This window comes from Mauremys reevesii, linkage group 3, assembly GCF_016161935.1.
Source record: "Mauremys reevesii isolate NIE-2019 linkage group 3, ASM1616193v1, whole genome shotgun sequence".
NCBI lineage: Eukaryota > Metazoa > Chordata > Testudines > Geoemydidae > Mauremys > Mauremys reevesii.
This window is the reverse complement of record NC_052625.1, coordinates 4,724,999-4,743,937: the sequence shown is the minus strand read 5'-3', so window position 1 is coordinate 4,743,937 and position 18,939 is coordinate 4,724,999.

The following is an 18,939-nucleotide window of genomic DNA, read 5'->3' as shown; positions in this document are numbered from 1 at the left end:
TTAAACCTGCTGCCTATTAATTTCATTTGGTGACACCTAGTTCTTGTGTTATGAGAAAGAGTAAATAATACTTTCTTATTTACTTTCTCCACACCAGTCATGATTTTATAGACCTCTATCAGATCCCCCCTTAGTCGCCTCTTTTCCAAGCTGAAAACTCCCAGTCTTATTAATCTCTCCTCATATGGAAGCTGTTCCATACCCCTAATAATTTCTGTTGCCCTTTTCTGAATCTTTTCCAGTTCCAATAGATCTTTTCTGAGATGGGGCGACAACATCTGCACGCAGTATTCAAGATGTGGGTGTACCATGGATTTATATAGAGGCAATGTGATATTTTCTGTCTTATTATCTATCACTTTCCTAATGATTCCCAACATTCTGTTCACTTTTTTGGCTGCTGCTGCACATTGAGTGGATGTTTCCAGAGAACTATCCACAAAGACTCCAAAATCTCTTTCTTGAGTGGTAACAGCTAATTTAGACCCCATCATTTTATATCTATAGTTGGGATTATCTTTTCCAATGTGCATTACGTTGCATTTATCAGGAATGAATTTCATATGCCATTTTGTTGCCCAGTCACCCAGTTTTGTGAGATCCCTTTGTAACTCTTCGCATTCTGCTTTGGATTTAACTGTCTTCATAGAATCATAGACTGGGCTGAAAGGGACCTCGAGAGGTCATCTAGTCCAGTCCCCTGCACTCATGACAGGCCTATTATCTAGACCATTCCTGACAGGTGTTTGTCTAATCTGCTCTTAAAAATCTCCAATGATGGAGATTCCACAACCTCCCTGAGCAATTTATTCTAGTGCTTAACTACCCTGGAAGTTAGGAAGTTTTTCCTAATGTCGAACCTAAACTTCCCTTGCTGCAATTTAAGACCATTGCTTCTTGTCCTATCCTCAGAGGTTATAAAGAACAATTCTTCTCACTCCTCCATGTGACAATATTTTAAGTACTCAAAAACTGTTTTTCCAGATCATTTATGAATATGTTGAATAGGACTGGTCCCAGTACAGACCCCGTGGGCCACCACTATTTTCCTCTCTCCATTCTGAAAACTGATAATTTATTCCTACCCTTTGTTTCCATTCTTTTACCCAGTTACCAGTCCCTGAGAGAACTTTCCCTCTTATCCCATGACAGCTTACTTTGCTTAAGAGCCTTTGCTGAGGGACCTTGTCAAAGGCGTTCTGAAAATCTAAGTTATGCTATATTTACAGGATCCCTCTTGTCCACATGCTTGTTGATGCCTTAAAGAATTATAGTAGATTGGTGAGGCATGATTTCCCTTTACAAAAACCATGTTGAGTCTTCCCCAACAAATCATGTTCATCTATGTGTCTGACAATTTTGTTCTTTACTATAGTTTCAACCAGTTTGCCTGGTACTGAAGTTAGGCTTACTAGCTTGTAATTGCCAGGATCACCTCTGGAGCCTTTTTAAAAAATTGGCATCACAATAGCTAACCTCCAGTCATCTGGTACAGAAGCTAATTTAAATGGGAGTTCCATACCACAGTTAGTAGTTCTGCAATTTCACATTTGAGTTCCTTCAGAACTCTTGGGTGAATATCCTCTGGTCCAGGCAACTTTTTACTGTTTAATTTACCAATTTGTTCCAAAACGTCCTCTAATGACACCTCAATCTGGGACAGTTCCTCAGATTTGTCACCTAAAAAGAATGGTTCAGGTTTGGGAATCTCCCTCACATCCTCAGCCGTGAAGACCAAAGCAAACAATTTCTCCACAATGGCCTTATTGTCCTTGAGTGCTCCTTTAGCATCTCGATCCTCCAGTGGCCCCACTGGTTGTTTAGCATCCTGCTGCTGATGTACTTAGGCATTTTTTGCTATTATTTTTTGAGTCTTTGGCTAGCTCTTCTTCACATTAATTTTTGGTCTCCCTAATTATATTTTTACACTTCATTTGCCAGAGTTTATGCTCCTTTCTATTTTCCTCAGTAGGATTTAACCTCCACTTTTTAAAAGATGCCTTTTTGCCTCTCACTGCTTCTTTCACTTTGTTGTTTAGCCTCGGTGGCACTTTTTTGCTTCTCTTACTATGTTTTTTAATTTAAATTGAGTCTCTAACCTTAAGGATCCCCCCACATTGTTTCCCTTTCCCTCCCCCGATTTGAAATTCAACTGAAATTTTTAAATTTGAAAATTGTTGTCCAGCTCTATAGTTGGTCCAAAAAAGGGGGGAGAGCGTTGACAAAATGTTTTCCTTTAAAAAAAAACCTGAAATGAGGATGAAGTTTCAAAATTTGAAACGGATTGTCATGCTCCAGCCAGGAAAGACAACATACACAATGCCACTAAATACAGCCCCACACTGTCTGCATGCCCATTTAGTGCATCACACAGCAGAGGTAAGGTGACCAGACAGCAAGTGTGAAAAATCGGGATGGGGGAGGGAGGTAATAGGTGCCTATAGAAGAAAAAGGCCCAAATATCGGAACTGTCCCTATAAAATCGGGACCTCTGGTCCCCCTAAGCAGAGGCCATCACATATCTCTCAGTACTGTGGATTCCATTTCCATTTCTATGGCAGTTTGCATGAGAGGGAAGGTCTGCTTTCTCTGACCCTGTGGCAATGGACAGACATGTTCGCCACACCAGGTAAATTGCTATGCTATGAGCCTTCACGGCCAAGGTAATTGATTCTTCTTCACTCAGCCCCTCATTCATTACGTACTTTTGCGTATGGCTGGCTGCGTGTCTGGGTAGCAAGCCATTAAATAATCACGGCTGAGCCAAGAAGATTAGCAGTAAGGAAGACAAATTCTTATTCAGATCGCTGGAAGTCTCGTTCACATTTATCATCTTGAAACCCCAGCTTTTCTTTTCACCAGCTATATAACCTCCCAGTTCTTTCTCACATTTCCTATTGGGTTACACACGGCCTGCTCCCCCTCCCACTCCAGCTGGTTTTCATTGCCTCCCCAGACTCTCCCTTCGCTAGCTAATATCCTCCACATGAAGCACCCCCTGTGTGGCCTGACTGCACATCCCATCCAGTGCCCAAAGCCACAAGAGCCTTTCCATTGACTTTAATGGGCACTGGATCAGGCCCTGTGATGATCTCTCTGGTGGGTAGGAATCGGCTGGTATCCCTTTAAATCGCTTATGAACCTTCTAATGTGTTTGTTGTTTTGGAAGCCACCAGAAATCAGTGTGTGGCAAGGCATTGCCTGTTTGTGGGAGTTAGTGAACATGGTTCTATGTGACCAACTGTGCCCAGGCGGGTTCTTCACATTCTTTCCCCAGCAAAACAACAACAAAAGAGAACAGTCTTCTCTGCTTCTATCTTAGTTATTTCCTGTTATCCTCCTGATTCTCTCTGGAAAGGGACCGCAGCTGCCTTGAGCTCTTGGTCCTCCTCTGTAGGACAGCTAGTCCACGGATGAGTCAAACTCCGTCCATTTGGGCATCACGTTGTATCTTCCCCCTTGCTCTGAACTAGCCAAGCACACAACACAGCTGTTGTTTGAGGCCTCGCCCTGTCGTCTGCGTCTGGGAAAATTGCTGCATCAAACTCTTCAGAGAAGAAGAAGAAAAAGGCCTACTATGGTAATGAACCCTAGCCCTGATTGTTACAAAGGAACACCAACAATTGCATTGCTCTTCCCCGAAGTTTCTCTGAACAAGCAAAAATGTTGGCTAAGGAACATGCGTATGTTAGAACTATTATTAGTAGAAGGAGTATTGTCATAGCGCCTAGGAACACTAGTCATGGGCCAGGGCCCCTCTGCGCTAGGTGCTGTACAGACTAATTGGTAAATGGCAACGTCAAACAGCAACACCCCAGAAATAGCTCTGGCCTTCAAGAAATCAGGAATATCTTTTTCCTGGGTGTGGCTAGCGGTGGGTTTCAGGGCAGGGCTCCCACCAGTTTTCTGCTTGTGTTCAGCTACTTCATTCTCAGCCCTGGGAGGCAAATCCCACTGCAATTTCTTGATCTCCTCATGAAATTCAGGTGCATCAGGGAGTTGATGTCACATAATGGGCCACCCTCAGAAATGATATGGTGGTGGCCATTACACCTGGGTCAGTCACCGTAAGCCACTCTGAGCGGGAGGAACTTGGACACTGAGTGTATGGAAAGCAAAGGGGTAGCAAGAAAAGCAACCAACAGGAGGGTTAATGAGATGGTGTGAGACAGGGCGAGATAAAGCTGATTGGCTCTTGGGTGATGAGCAAACCTTTGGAGACCTGCCCATCCATAGATGCTGCACTCACAGCCTCCATTCACACGGTGCAAAACAACCCCAGCAGACACACGAGATGGGTTTTGAATAGGCGGATGGGACCCATGTTACACTCAGGACTCAAGAGAGGAATGAGGGCACTGAGGAGAGTGTGGACATGAGATTGGGGCTGCAGGGCGGAGCAAGCGTGAGGAAAGATGTGAAAAAAGGAGCTCCCGGGGGACTGCTCGAGGGAGTAGCACTCTGCTGTGTGTCATGTGCTTAGTCCCTCCCGGGCACCCCCTTAGGGTATGATGGGATCCTATTCTCACTCCGTCTCCCATCAGCCAGGTCCAGGTGGTCATCTGTACCGGCCTGGGGATGGAAGCTGGGACCCACTGGCACGTACCCCTTCTGGGGTTCCAGAGAAGAAACAACAAACATCTGAAGGGCCTCCCTTCTTTTGGGGAGCCTCTGGGGAGCCGCGGTCTAGCTCACTGGCCCAGGCAAGCTACTGGAAAGCATCTTGGGGTGATCATTTACCATCCGGCCCACCTCCCTCTCAGGGGCTCAGACAACCTGTAGTCATGTAAGCAGGCTCTGTCCTCAGCCAGGCTCCGCCACAGGAGCCGGGGCTTCAAGGCCCGTCCTCCACCCAGAGTTGCCCCTGATTGAACGGAGCTCCTTGCATTTGAGGCCCTCTTTCCAGGCCTGCCAAATTCATAGATTGCAAGGCCAGAAGGAAGGGACCTCTGGGATCATCTAGTGTGACCCCTGGATAGCACAGGCCAGAGAACTGCCTCAAAATAATTCCAAGAGCAGATCTTTTAGAAGAACGTCTCATCTTGATTTTAAAATTGTGAGTGATGGAGAGTCCACCATGACCTTGATAACCATGACCTTAAAAATGTACACAAAAGGCCTGATGCTCATTTACACCAAGTCCTCGTTTTTTTACTTTCATAACTGACATGGCAACCTCAGAGGTTCAGGGCTATTAACTGCCAAGCCTAGAGTTGCCAGGGCTCAGAACCTGGCAAGCTCTGGCACAAATTAAGCACTGCTAAGCACAGGTTTATACCTAGTTTACAAATTCCAACACACCGGTGAACCAGACTGATTCCAGCTATGCGCTTGTCAGGATCCAAGTGGGGCATGGGTCTCTTGGCATGAGCTGGCACCTGGTTTGCCAGGGTCAGAGTAACCTAAGCAGAGATCGAGATCTCCAGAAAGGAAAACTCACCTGCTTTTGTCTGTTTTCATCCGCACCCTTAAACAGACGAATGCATTTTTGCTTGGTGTTTAATATTTGTGTGTGTAGCTGGGCCCCTGCTTGCATTCCATGTGAGAGCGGGTCTGACTGCCGTGATTGTGATGTGTTTATAGAACTAGAACTGAAGGGACTAGACATGTTCAGAAGAAACTTAGATTTTGTTTTGATTTTGCAAAGATGATAACAAGACTTTGACCGACACCTTGGCAAAGCAAAGTGTGGCAAATACCTTTTTTTTCCCGAGTGGCTTCAGTGGTATTGCAAATAAAAACTCCGCTGAAGTGCACCTCTGTGGAGCAGTGCTGGAATCAGGCTAGCCCCCACCCTGTCTATGCACTGTACCATTAGGGTGAGCTATTCAGAAGGCCATAGCATTGGCCTAGCTCTGCTCCCAATGAAGGAGTCGGGGAGGGGGGAAAGTCAATGGAAGCAGAGTTAGGCCAATGCCGAGAATGTCGGAAAAGCCTATTCATGTTCACAGCACGCAAGGTGGGATTTCTGGGATTCTGTTGCAGAAAGAAAACCTCACAGCAAGGCTGGGACGTGCACTGGGCTGTGCATTTATTAATTATTATTATTGGCTGGCTGAGCGCAGATGTCCAGCCCATGCCCAGAACAGCAGTCTGAGGCAGCCCTGCAGCTGGGAACACCCCCGCCAACGCCCCCATCCACATAGGAGGCAATGACTATGGTGCCCACATACCCACCCAGGAGAAGAACCTCCCCCCTCCCAGAATCCCAGTGCTGTGGGCTGAGCTGGGGGCCCCAACACTTCCTCAAGCCCTCTGTCCTGGGTTGTGGATCACCGGGCGGGGGGACTGCAGCCTGGGCTGACCACAGGAAACGGGGGTACTGGGGCCCACAGGGCTGCATGTACCTCTCCCTGCACTCCCCTGGCTGTGCCCTACCCTGGCACCAGGTGCCCAGGCTTGGCACATCCCAGCGCTTCCTTCCATGGCTACAGCCCTGCAAGCCTGCCCTGCCCTCTGCAAGCCATGTCCCAAGCCAAGCGGTGCCCACTCTGCACCCCACTGTCTTCTCCACCCCAGGACTGGGCTCTCCCAGGGCCCCCTTCTTAGGTCAATTCCAGTTGCACCCCTGTTCCTAGGCGTACACACAGGGGTGTATGAAGGGCTTGCAACCTCATGTCCATGCGTTCCCTTCCCCAAGAAGGGGTCCTTACTAAACAGTTGTGAATTTAGTGCAGGTACTTTCCTCCCTTCTTGTGTATTGGGTCAACCGTTCTCGGAGCCTTCCGCCGAACCCGCTGCTGGTTTCCCCAGCCAGGAGAGGCTATGTGCTCTTGCTGCCATGGGGAGCTGGCCTTATATTTAATCCTAAATAAATTCACTTAGCACAATGACTAGGTCATCTTAGGTATTTGCGATGTTGGAAGCTGTCCATAAGTATCACATTATGTTTACTGCACAATCTTCTATCAAGAACTGAGCATTTCAGCTTTGATAATGTGTTTTTAAAACAGTGACAGGGTCTGACTTGTCCAGCTTGTTGAGCTCTCACCTTCATGTAACTGGCGAAATACCTTTCTGAGTGCTCTCGTTTCTAGACCGTAGCATGCACCAGAGGCTGTGGAGGGCTGAAAAATGTGCAGGAAAGCGCCAAACCCATTTTTTTTTACCTTGACTCAGTGGACTGAGTGTTTAGAGGATCAATATAATCACTACTCCAGTATTCTACCAGCCTTTCTTCACCCACAGACCGGGGAAGTACTTACGCTACATCGACACTGCAAAGCCTATGCTAGCACATCTCTAGCATAGCCTCCTAGTGTAGACGCAGTGTAGGCGGACAGGAACACCATTAGCTATGCTGACAGATGCTCTCTTCTGTAATCATTGCTGTTGTGTGTCCACACTGGGTTTTGCTGGCAGAGCTATGTCGCTAAGAGATGTGGGTTTTCCCCCCACATCCTCGACTGAGGTAGCAATGCTGGTATAAGTTAAGTGCAGATCAAGCCTTAGAAACACTGGGTCAGATTCCAACCTCCTGCAAAAAGACGCCGCTCCATTAACTTTGAAAAGCGACACCCTTTTACCCAAGGTCACCATCTAATCCTTTGTTTGGTATAGAGAAAACAGAAAATATCATATTGCCTCTAAATAAATCTATGGTTCACCCACGACTTGAATACTGCGTGCAGATCTGGGCGTCCCATCTCAAAAAAAAAATTGGAATTGGAAAAGGTACAGAAAGGGGCAATAAAAATGATTAGGGGTATGTATGGAACAGCTTCCATATGAGGAGAGATTAGTAAAACTGGGACTTTTCAGCTTGGAAAAGAGATGACTAAGGAGGGATATGATAGAGGTGTATAAACTCATGACTGGTGCGGAGAAAGTAAATAAGGAAGTGTTATTTACTCCTTCTCAAGTATCAGAGGGGTCGCCGTGTTACTCTGGATCTGTAAAAAGCGACAAAGAGTCCTGTGGCACCTTCTAGGCTAACAGACGTATTGGAGCATAAGCTTTCATGAGTGAATACCCACTTCGTCAGACACATGTAGTGGAAATGTCCAGAGGCAGGTATAAATATGCAGGCAAGAATCAGGCTAGAGATAACGAGGTTAGTTCAATCAGGGAGGATGAGGCCCTCTTCTAGCAGTTGAGGTGTGAACACCAAGGGAGGAGAAACTGCTTTTGTAGTTGGCTAGCCATTCACTCCTTCTCATAACACAAGAGCTAGGGGGCACCAAATGAAATTAATAAGGATCAGGTTTAAAACAAACAAAAGGAAGTATTTTTTCACACAACTCACAGTCAACCTGTGGAACTCCTTGCCAGAGGATGTTGTGAAGGCCAAGATTATAACAAGGTTGAAAAAAAGAACTAGATAAGTTCATGGAGGATAGGTTCATCAATGGCTATTAGCCAGGATGGGCAGGGATGGTGTCCCCAGCCTCTGTTGGCCAGAAGCTTGGAATGGGTGACAGGGGATGGATCACCCGATGATTACCTGTTCTGTTCATTCCCTCTGAAGCACCTGGCATTGGGCACTGTCAGAAGACAGGATACTGGGCTAGATGGACCTTTGGTCTGACCCAGTATGGCCCTTCTTGTGTTCTCTAGGGGATGCAGATTAACTACAGTGATGGGAGAACTCTTCTCATTGCACCACTGAGTGTCTGCACTGAAACACTGCAGCTGTAGCATTTGAAGTGTAGACATAGCCAAAGGGGTTTTTGAAAATTTTAGCCTAAATCCCCTAGCCAGGCTTTACAAACTCAGACGTGAGTTAGCATCTTTGCAGGTCACTGATAGGCTTGATGATTTTCCAAAAGATTACATTTTTCATAAGAAATTCTAGCACCTGTGAAGTTTTAATAGTTCTGATTAGCAGGTTTCCAGCTTTTTCCAGCTCAGCACTATGCCGATCTCAAAACATTTGGCATTAAACTTGATGCCTGGCGTGTTCACATTCTGCTCTCATCAGCATTTTTGTGTCAGCCAAAACAAACAATCTCCTGTCTCTACCAAACATGCAGCAACAAGCCACGTAGAGGAGCTGGGGCTTCCTTTTCAAAACAGCTTCTGTGTAGTGTTGATACAGAGCATTACTTACAGATCACCAGGGCCCCATCCTGTCATTGGATCTGAGTAAGCTGACCCAGGCACCCATCTAGAGGCAAACTGAAATCACTAGGATACCTCCAGGCTTCTTCCACTCAGCTCCAGTTGCAGAATTGGGGCTTTCACATGGGAATGTAGCTGGTCTGTTGATAAAGGAGAAGAGGGTTTTACTTTCATCTTAGGATGGTACTTAATCTGTGCCAGAGCTTGCCAGCGCTAGGCATGGCAGGTCATAGCCCCAGCCTCTGGGCTTGGCAGTTCATAGTCCTGGCACCTCTGGGCTTGCTGCGTCAGTCATGAAAGTAAAATAATTGCTTGAGCCCTGGCATCTCTTTGGTGACAAATTAAGTGGTGTTTACAAGTACAACACACTCTATGGATGATATCTTCAAATGCGCTCAGCCCTGGCCTAAGCTTGAGCTCCGTGAAGTTAATGGTAAAACTCTCCTTGACTCTCGTGGGAGTAGAGTTAGGGCAATATTAAGTGCTTTAAAAAAAATCACATCAGATACGCTTTATTTTCAACAGTTTTAAAATCCCCGCTATAATGGGTACACCCCGAGCTTTTGTTATGGCAGAGGCTGTGTGTGTGTGTGTGAGAGAGAGAGAGATTGGGACATTGACCATCAGGCCTAGTGGTTGGAACAGGCATCAGTCACTAGGAGTTGGAGATCTGGGTCAGCACAGGAATCAGGGTGCATCTACACTGCAAAAAAAAGAAAAAGAAAGAAAAAGAAAGAAAGAAAGAAAGAAAGAAAGAAAGAAAGAAAGAAAGAAAAACCGAAACCAAACGAAAACATGGCAGCAAGTCTCAGAGCCCGTGTCAAATCTGAGAACCACGCCCTAGCTGGGCTGCAGCGCACAAGCGGGAACGCCTACACTGCAGTGTTTAGCCCTGTAGCCTGAACCCAACAAGCCCGAGTGGAGCTGACCTGCACTCTGCGACTCACGACTGCAGTTTGTTTGTTTTTTCCAGATGGACGTACCCATAGGCTACACCTACACTGCAGTGAAAAACCCAGGTCTGGCCTGTGCCAGCTGACTCAGGCTCAGGAGCTGCTTAGGTGCTGTGTAGATGTTCAGGGTCAGGCTGGAACCCAGGCTCTACGACCCCGTGAGGTGGGATCAGACCCCTCAGACAAATTCACACAAAACAGCTGAGGATGACGTCCCTTATAACTTTTAGCCCAGTGGTTAGCATACCCCCCTGGGATGTGAGACACCCTGCTTCGAGTCCCCACGCCACGTGAGGGGGAGAAGGAATTTGCTACCTTTCAGGTGAGTTCCCTAGCCACAGGGCTAGTCCACTCAGTCCTACTCCTCGTTCAGCCAGTCGCTCAGACAAATACCTTTGTTTACATTTATGAGAGATACTGCTGCCCGCTTCTTATTTACAATGTCACCTGAAAGTGAGATCAGGCATCCCCGTGGCACTGTGGTAATATAAAGCTATGCTATGACTCAGCAGAGCTCCATTGATTTCCGTAGAGTTACTCTGACGGACATCAAATGAGGCTCTGTCTCATTTTCTTTAATTTCATCTGCAAAGTACTAATCAAATGATCTGGAACCAATATTTAATGCATGATACAGGTGTGTGTCTGGGTATGCAACCTGAGAATTTTGTGCTCTCCTGTCTTATACTCAGATTGCAAGCTCCTCAGGACCATCTTTTTATGATGTGTTTGTACAGCGCCTGGCACAATAGGCGTCCCAGTCCATGATTAGGACTCCTGTGTGCTACCCCAATAGAAATAAGAATACTTATAGTTTCTTAGTCTTTAATACTGTCTTTTAGTTATCACTGATAGATCATTGCAATGGGTATATACAGAATAAGGTACATCTCTACCTTAATATAATGCGACCTGATATAACACGAATTCGAATATAACACGGTAAAGCAGTGCTCTGGGGGGGCGGGGCTGCGCACTCCGGTGGATCAAAGCAAGTTTGATATAACGCGGTTTCACCTATAACGCGGTAAGATTTTTTGGCTTCTGAGGACAGCGTTATATCGAGGTAGAGGTGTAAATGGAGTTGACTAGTTCATAAAGCCTATGCCCGGGGCTAACTTATCTGCTGTCCTGTGTGTGTAAGACATGAGTATTACTCCATTGAAAAGTCCTGAGAGTGGACCTTCTGAATTTGGAGGGCACGACTCCTCTTCTCCATTTGAATCCTTATCCAAACCTCTGCATCTGAGAAATCAAGCTGAAAATCCTACAAGATTAGCGAGGCTTGTGTGATTTCCAACTCTTCTTAATTTTGGCTGGGCTGGAAGCACGAGAGCTTAAAGTAAGCCATAGATAATTCTCGTTCAATACGTCCTGACGGAGTGTGTATTCATTGTGACACTAGAGGGAGCTGGAGGTAGTACAGGAAAAAATAAAGAATTAGCCAATTGGGTAGTGCTATGAAGAGACATGAATTCTCTTGATAAAGAGAATACATCAGTCTTATTGTTTAGTTACTTCAATTAAAATGCAGCAAGCAACTTCTTATGGCATTTCAATCCTTGAACTGCTAACCAAACCCCAGGAACGCAGAACTGTATAAACATATCAGCAAAAAACTTTTTCAAAGTTCAGGCAAAGTTTGGGTTGATTTCTGATAAACTGCTTGACATGCCACTGCCTGCTCCTAAAATGTGTGTAAGGAAAACAGCTTGTTCATAGAGGTGGTCAAAATATTGCCACCAAGGAGGATGGGGGTTTTTTAAATAAAAAATGGCTTTTTCAATTAAATTGGCATTTTTTTCCTAAAAATGTCCATTTTTGTCAAGAGCGTTTGGGTTTTCACTAAGCAATATTTTTGGCAAACAATTAAAAAAAGTTCATACATTTTCAAATTTTAAGCTGAAAAATTGCAGGTTTCGGTTGCCAACCCTCCTCTCCCCTCACTAATTTGTCAGCTTTCCGGAGAAAACCCATCACATTTTGAAGAAAAACGTTGAACAAAAACAAAAACTCAATGTTGGAGACATTTTTAGTGGGGGGAAAAGTCATTTCCTGACCAACTCTCCTTCCTCCCTTATCTTGCTCATCTGTTTGGCCATCTCCATTCGGTGGCTGAGACAGTGGTGTTCTCCTACGTGCAGTTAGCTGAGTGACATGGAGCAAACTGTTGTGAGGGTGCGTAGTACCGCTACAACATCTCTGAAGCTCAGGGGCTGAAGGGGATGACTGCCTCTTACGCGGCACGTGTGACGATTGGCCCTGTTGGCAAAGTTATACCACGAGGGGTACTTAGGGTTCCCCTTAGAGTTTCACCTGAGTGGCTAGAATACACCATGGAAAGTGAACAGAGTGAAGCTAAACATTAATTGCAATTCCTGTTCATTGACAGACCAGTTCTGTCACCCCTACTCACAGCAAGTACTTTACTCGGCCAGTTGCCCCAGCAGTTGAAAATCTGGCACAGTAAAGTGGCAGTATGATCTAGTGGATAGGGCAATGAGGTTGGGGTCAGAAAACTTGACCAGATCTGAGTCCTGGCTCTGCCACTGATCTGCTGTGTGACCTTGGACAAGTTACTTCCCCTCTGTTTCCTCATCTGTCTTACCTATTTAGTTAGTAAATTCTTAGTGAGTGGGAAACTCCCTGCCACCAATGTCCTTCACTGAGGCCTCTTGGTGCTACTGTAATAGAAATAATGATAAAGTCTCCATTCACTGCACCACTCATGTTGCTTGTGGCTGAACTGAAGGGAAAGCAGCTAAGATGGAGAAGGTATTTCAATTTCCATTCAGTGCCTTTGTTTCCACTATCTCTCTGGCTTGTCAGTTTAGATTAACTCCTTCAGGGCAGGGACAATGTATGTACAGCGTTATGCACCCTGAGGTGTTGATCTCAGTTGCTACATTTACATTAATGAAGCATTGTAGGGTACTTTGTTTTCTGCCCTCCTTTTCAGTGATACTTTCCCCAGCCTCAGAGCCAGATGACAAAGGACCTGGCACAAGCAGGGAGTAGAACTGGTTGAAAGTTTTTGGACTCCTGATGATTTTTTGGAGGGTGGCTGGGGAGGGTTTGGCAAAAAAATTTTGCTCTTTTCCAAGCAGCGGTCAAATTTCAACAAAAAGCCTGCATTTTTTTTGATCAGCTGCAGGAATGAGGTCCTAGGATCCATAAATAAAGGCTGAAGAATTGGGTCACTGGGGGAAGAAATACATGTCCTGAAAAATTCATTGATTCATAGATTATAAAGCCAGAAGGGAGCATTAGATCATCTAGTCTAACTCCCTTTATATAACAGGCCATGGAATTTCACCCAAATACCCCGGGGTTGAACCCCATAACTTGTATTTGGCTAAAGTATAACTTCCAGAAAGGCATCTAGTCTTGATTTTGAGACTTCAAGAGATGGAGAATCTACCATGTCCCTTGGCAGTTTGTTCCCGTGGTTAATTACCCTCGCTGTTAAAAATGTCCCTTATTTCCAATTTGTTTTTGCCTGGCATTAACTTCCAGCCCTTGGTTCTTGTTATGAGACAACGTTTGATAAAAAGCAAACATGATCATTGGAAAATCTCTCCCTGTGCCTTCAGGGAATGGAGGAGCCCATATCCTAGACAGATCTTTGTGGAAGCCTATGGACAGTGCAGGCTTTGGCAGCTGACAACATTCATCTTTGGTAGCTAGGACGGAAGCTGCCCCTTTTCTCACTACAGTAACAGTCTTTCCTTTGAATCACTACCCCTCGCTTCTTGCCAAGTAGCACAGCCACTGCATTTGCTTCATATCTCTGGAACAAGACTGACTGAGATTTAGGGAGGAGGGATGTTTTGGTGGACAACTGAGTCCTTCCCTCAGCTACCTTGCTGGAGTGCTTCTGTGGTGGGACAATCCAGGGCGGCACTTTGGAGCAGGAGGAGGAAAGAGAGAAAAGTCAGAGAACATTGGGGCCCAGAAGAGAAAAAAGGAGAGGCCAGAAATCCATCCTGGGGCAAAGGAAAAGCCTCAGCAACCTCAGAAGGGGGAAATGCAGGAAAAGTGTCAGAGGAGCCAATAAAGAGCTAAATGAGGCAGGCTAAGGGCAGTGCACACTCACAACACCGCACCGGCACAGCTACACCAATTCAGCTGCACCACTGTAGTGCATAAGTGAAGACGCTCCTACAGCGACGGGAGAGAGCTCTCCCTCAGCGTAGTTAATCCACCTCCACGAGAGGCAGTAGCTATGTTGACAGGAGAAGCTTCTCTCCTGTCGACAGAGCACTGTCTACACCAGGGGTTAGGTTGGTATAATTATGTTACTCAGGGGTGTGGAGTTTTCACACCCCAGGGAGACGTAGATATCCCGGCACAGATCAGTAGGATAGACTTGGCCTAAGGCTCAGGTAGTCTAGGAGGGTCCAAAAAGGCAAGGGTCAGTGTAAATGGGTGGGACTCATCCCGGCGGTGCCTCCTGCTGCTTGTCTTGGGAAATTAGCTCATCTAGCCTCCGGAGCACCCTCTGCAGGCCAGTGTCCCGCTGCGGCTGGCCCCCTGTGTCCCTCCAGACTCGGTGCCCTGTTATCTGGGGTGCTGCCCCCTGGCAGTAACCCCTCACATCTCAGGGTCTCCCCACCCAGGGGAACCCCCAACCCTCTATCCCCACTCCACCTCAGTCAGTCTTAGCTACTGCCCAGTCTCCATCTAGCCCCCGTTCCCTGGGGCAGACTGCAGTGTATAAGCTACTCATCACAGGCAAAGGGGTTTGGACCTGCTTCCTCTGGCTACCTGCGGGCTGCCCCCTGCAACCCAGTACCTAATAGGCCTTACCAGGCCTGCAGCCTGGGGCTCTCCTAGGCCAGAGTTCCCTGGCTCCCTTGGCCTTTCCACAGCCCTGCTCCACTCCAGATACCTGGTTAACCTCCCTGCAGCCAGGCCCTTCTCTCTCTGAATGCAGAGAGAGACACTTGAGCTCCTGGCTCCCAGCATCCTATATAGGGCCAGCTGAGGCCTGATTGGGGCATGGCCCAGCTGCAGCTGCTTCCCCAATCAGCCTAATAGCTGCTTTCCCTGCCAGAGGCCTCTCCCAGGGCTGTCTTTGAACCCCTCCGGGCAGGAGCGGGGTAAGCACCCCGCTACAGTCAGCCACAGCCAGCTGCATGTCTGATTGGTAGGGCAGGCTAGAAACCAAATTCCATTTCATGAAGAATTTAAAGGTTTCAAAATTTGTTCATGTTCCAACGCAAAATGGAAATGAGACCTTCCAGAATTTTCCATGGAAAAAGCTGAGCAAGAGAGAGCCACCTCAGAACGGACCAGATCACTCATGGGGGAGGTTCACTCTGAATCAGGCAAAGTAGGGACCTGAACCAAGGTCCGCCCCATCTTAACCCTACCCCCCTGGCTAGTCTCTCTCACTCATTTTTTCCACAAAATATTTGAAATGTCTCAATTTTCATTCCACTGCTGAATTAAAGCAAATGTCAAAACCTTCATATTGGTTTTGGGGTTTTTTGCAAACCCCAGCTGTTGTTTTCTGGACAGCTCTGATTGTGAACAACTTGTATATATAAATTGCCTAGGGAGGTTGTGGGATCTCCATCACTGTAGATTTTTGAGAGCAGGTTAAACAAACACCTGTCAGGGATGGTCTAGAGAATACTTAGTCCTGCCGTGAGTGCAGGGATTGGAGTAGATGACCTCTGGAGATACTTTCCAGTCCTATGGTTCCATATAGTTGACTTCAGTGGAGCTCTGACAACAGCTGAGAATCTGGGCCCATGCAGTTCCATTGTGCATAGAACTGGGCCACTGAGAAATGTCTTTCATTCTTATTTCATTTTGTTCTGAATTGAACAGTGTCTCGGGTTCCTCATTGCCAGAACCATCCCTGGGAATACAGGGCATGAGCCAAAGTCCACTGAAAGTGCTGGGAGTTTTTCAGCGGGGTCTAGATGGCACCGCCTGTCATAACTGTGCAATTCCTATTGATTTTTTAATCTGTGGTTAAGTTTGACATCAACAAAACCCTGCCTATATGATGGGGCACTGCTATGTATTTTAAAGGGTCATTGCTTCTAAGTTTCATGCAGTCAGTGAATAGAAGCTCTGCAGTAAAAGATCCATAGAAAAGAATTTAACACAGAGATCCTACTTATTTACTTAAACTCGGCCATATATCCTGAGTGCACCTTAATTTGCTTCAGCTTTTTTGGTTGTTTAAATACATATTACAGGTCCTTTTATTGGCATTAGATACAGTCTCCAGCAGAACAGTTGTCTGGATTTTCAACAGGGACTGGGGCCTCTTACTGGAGCCTGATTCTCATAGGGTGGATGTGCCGCATTTTTTGAAAATCAGGCCCTTTAAGGCATCTCAGGCTAAGTACCCAAAAATGGAGACACTCAAAAATCACTTGTGTTTGGCCATCTATACCACACAAAAGTATCAATGCCATTAACAAAACTCTAGAACACAGAGGTGGGAAGGGAGGGGAAATCCTGACTCAAAAAGAACTTTGTCCATGGTATTTCTGGCTGAACAGGTTTCCCTTACACTATGGAGCATCTCAAGTTCAAAGTTCAAACTCTATTGACAAAGATTTTGCAGACAAAAAGGTGTTGAGGGATGACATGTTTGTGGAAGAAGTCAGTAGGAGGTGAAAGAGATCCCTGCCAGAGGTACTGTTCTTCCGGAATAAACATTCCCCTACCTTTATTTGATTTCCAAAATTTAAAGAGTACAGCCATGAGCAAGTAGCTTCCACTGTTGCTATGGTTCAGTGTTGGGTAGAACTGCAGCATTTATAACAATTCAATCATTAGGGAAAGGGGAAGGGGTGATAATGCTCTGATTAGGTTTGTTTCCTGTGGGCTGTAATACTTTGCTCTAATTCTGGTTGTTGAGTTCAGTGTGCAGATGCTGGGTGGTGCTTGTGGCCTGTGATATACAGGAAGCCAAGCTAGAAGACCTGGTGGTCCCTTCTGGCCTTAAACTCTATGACTCTACGATTCCTCCAATGTGAGGCCAGCCTGGAATGCAAACCCTCAAAACGAACAGAGATGGCTGAGCACCAGGACTCGTTGCCCAGGACACCCAATTGAATATAAACCTACACTCCCCCTGCCACAGTAAGCCCAACAAGATGATGTTGTTTCCTACCTGTTCTGCATCATCACCAGCAAAGCTGAGGGATTCATCAAGCACTGGCTCCTCAACAGACTTGTGGATTCAGTGCATGAAGCTGGAGGTGCCAAACTCTGGCTCAGCCAGAGTAGAAGCTGAGAAAGCACCAGTATCTTCCCAACACACGTCTGTCAAAGCACCTCTGCCCCGAGGCTTCCAGATAGTCCCTTCTTGTGTAGACATGCTCAAAGCAGAGGGGGTGATGATTACGGGTATCAGTCTATGCTTGGAGCCTAACCCAATCACTCCTGGTCCTTTGCAAAGCTGCATGAAGCCTACAATAGCAGTTTTGAGGCATCGTAGCCAGATCACTTTTTGTACCTTGACTGACATCTGAGCTCCAGCGCTCCCAGCACAGGGAACTCTGGCCTTGACTCTGGTATCCTACGGTCTCTTGTATCAGGGACTCTGAAGCATCTACTGCTGGCTCTGTCCAGACCATTGTCCAAGCCTCATTATAGGGGCAATTCCAGCTGCTTGCAGGGTAACACCACAATGAGAGGTGTTATTTGGAGTCAGAGGAGCCAAAGGACTCATTTGATAGTAACACCAGGAGAGTGACTCTGCAGGAAAGGATCCTACCTTTCCTCCATTGTAAGGAGGAAAGTAGGCAAGAGAGATTAATTTGATTTAAAAACACTCCAGGAGTTGACAGTGATCATGAGTTAAAAGGAACACCGGTGATGTGCCGTTGGACCCTAGTTGCTCCATGCTGGGGAAGAAGGCATGGTGGATGCATCTGTGACATTATATGACCAAAATATGACCATGTAGATCATTGTTTCCACCAGTTATACAACTGCAACAAAACTTGTGCACAGTATGTCATGTAAGGTGTCTATGAAAAAGTTATGGGTTGCTGAATATGATTATCCTATTTGTATGCATGCATCATTTTTATATCTAAAGTTATGAATATTGATTGTATACATGTATTTCAAATGTGTTCACTTTGGTAGTCACACCCACAAGGCAGCTTACTTCTAGTCTGGCCAACACATTGTGAAGAGACTTTTCAAGTTGAATGGCCCATCAAAGAACACTTAACTCACAATGGACCATAAAAGAGGCTTATCCCTACCTGATGCACCTTCTTGTGAACATTCTAGCTAGAATATGGGTAATGGCCTCTGCTGTGACTCATCAGAACATGCAAAAGCATGTGACTAGACCATGTGGTACCAACCTCCATCTTGTATGCCTGTAATTTTCCACAGATTATGCTGAGGGCTTTGTTTGGGACAATGAGTTTCCCTCCACATGGCAAAAGCTATAAAAGGCCCTGAAAACATCTCCATTTTGCCTCTTTCCTGCTCTGGTCTCTGGACTATGGACTTATACGAATGGGAGCATTCTATCCAAGGGACGGAGGACCTTCCAAATCATTTGGAAGCAATCAGAGACTTAACAAGCCAGCAGTTTATTTCATCACTGCCTTACGCCTGATCCAAGGACTTTGCAATTGTTGTATGTACTTGATTCCTTTAACCAATTTTAACTCTCATCTCTTTCTTTTTATAAATAAACCTTTAGATACTAGATACTAAAGGATTGACAACAGCATGATTATTGGATAAGATCTGAGTTATATATTGACCTGAGTATGCGGCTGGTCCTTTGGGATCAGAAGAACCCTTTGTTTGATGAAATTGGCTTTAAAGAACCACCCATTATTAAGTCTAGTGTCTGGATGTTGAATCCAAGACTGGAATATCTAAGGAGGCTGCATTTCTGACTTCTTGCTAGCCAGTGTGGTGACAC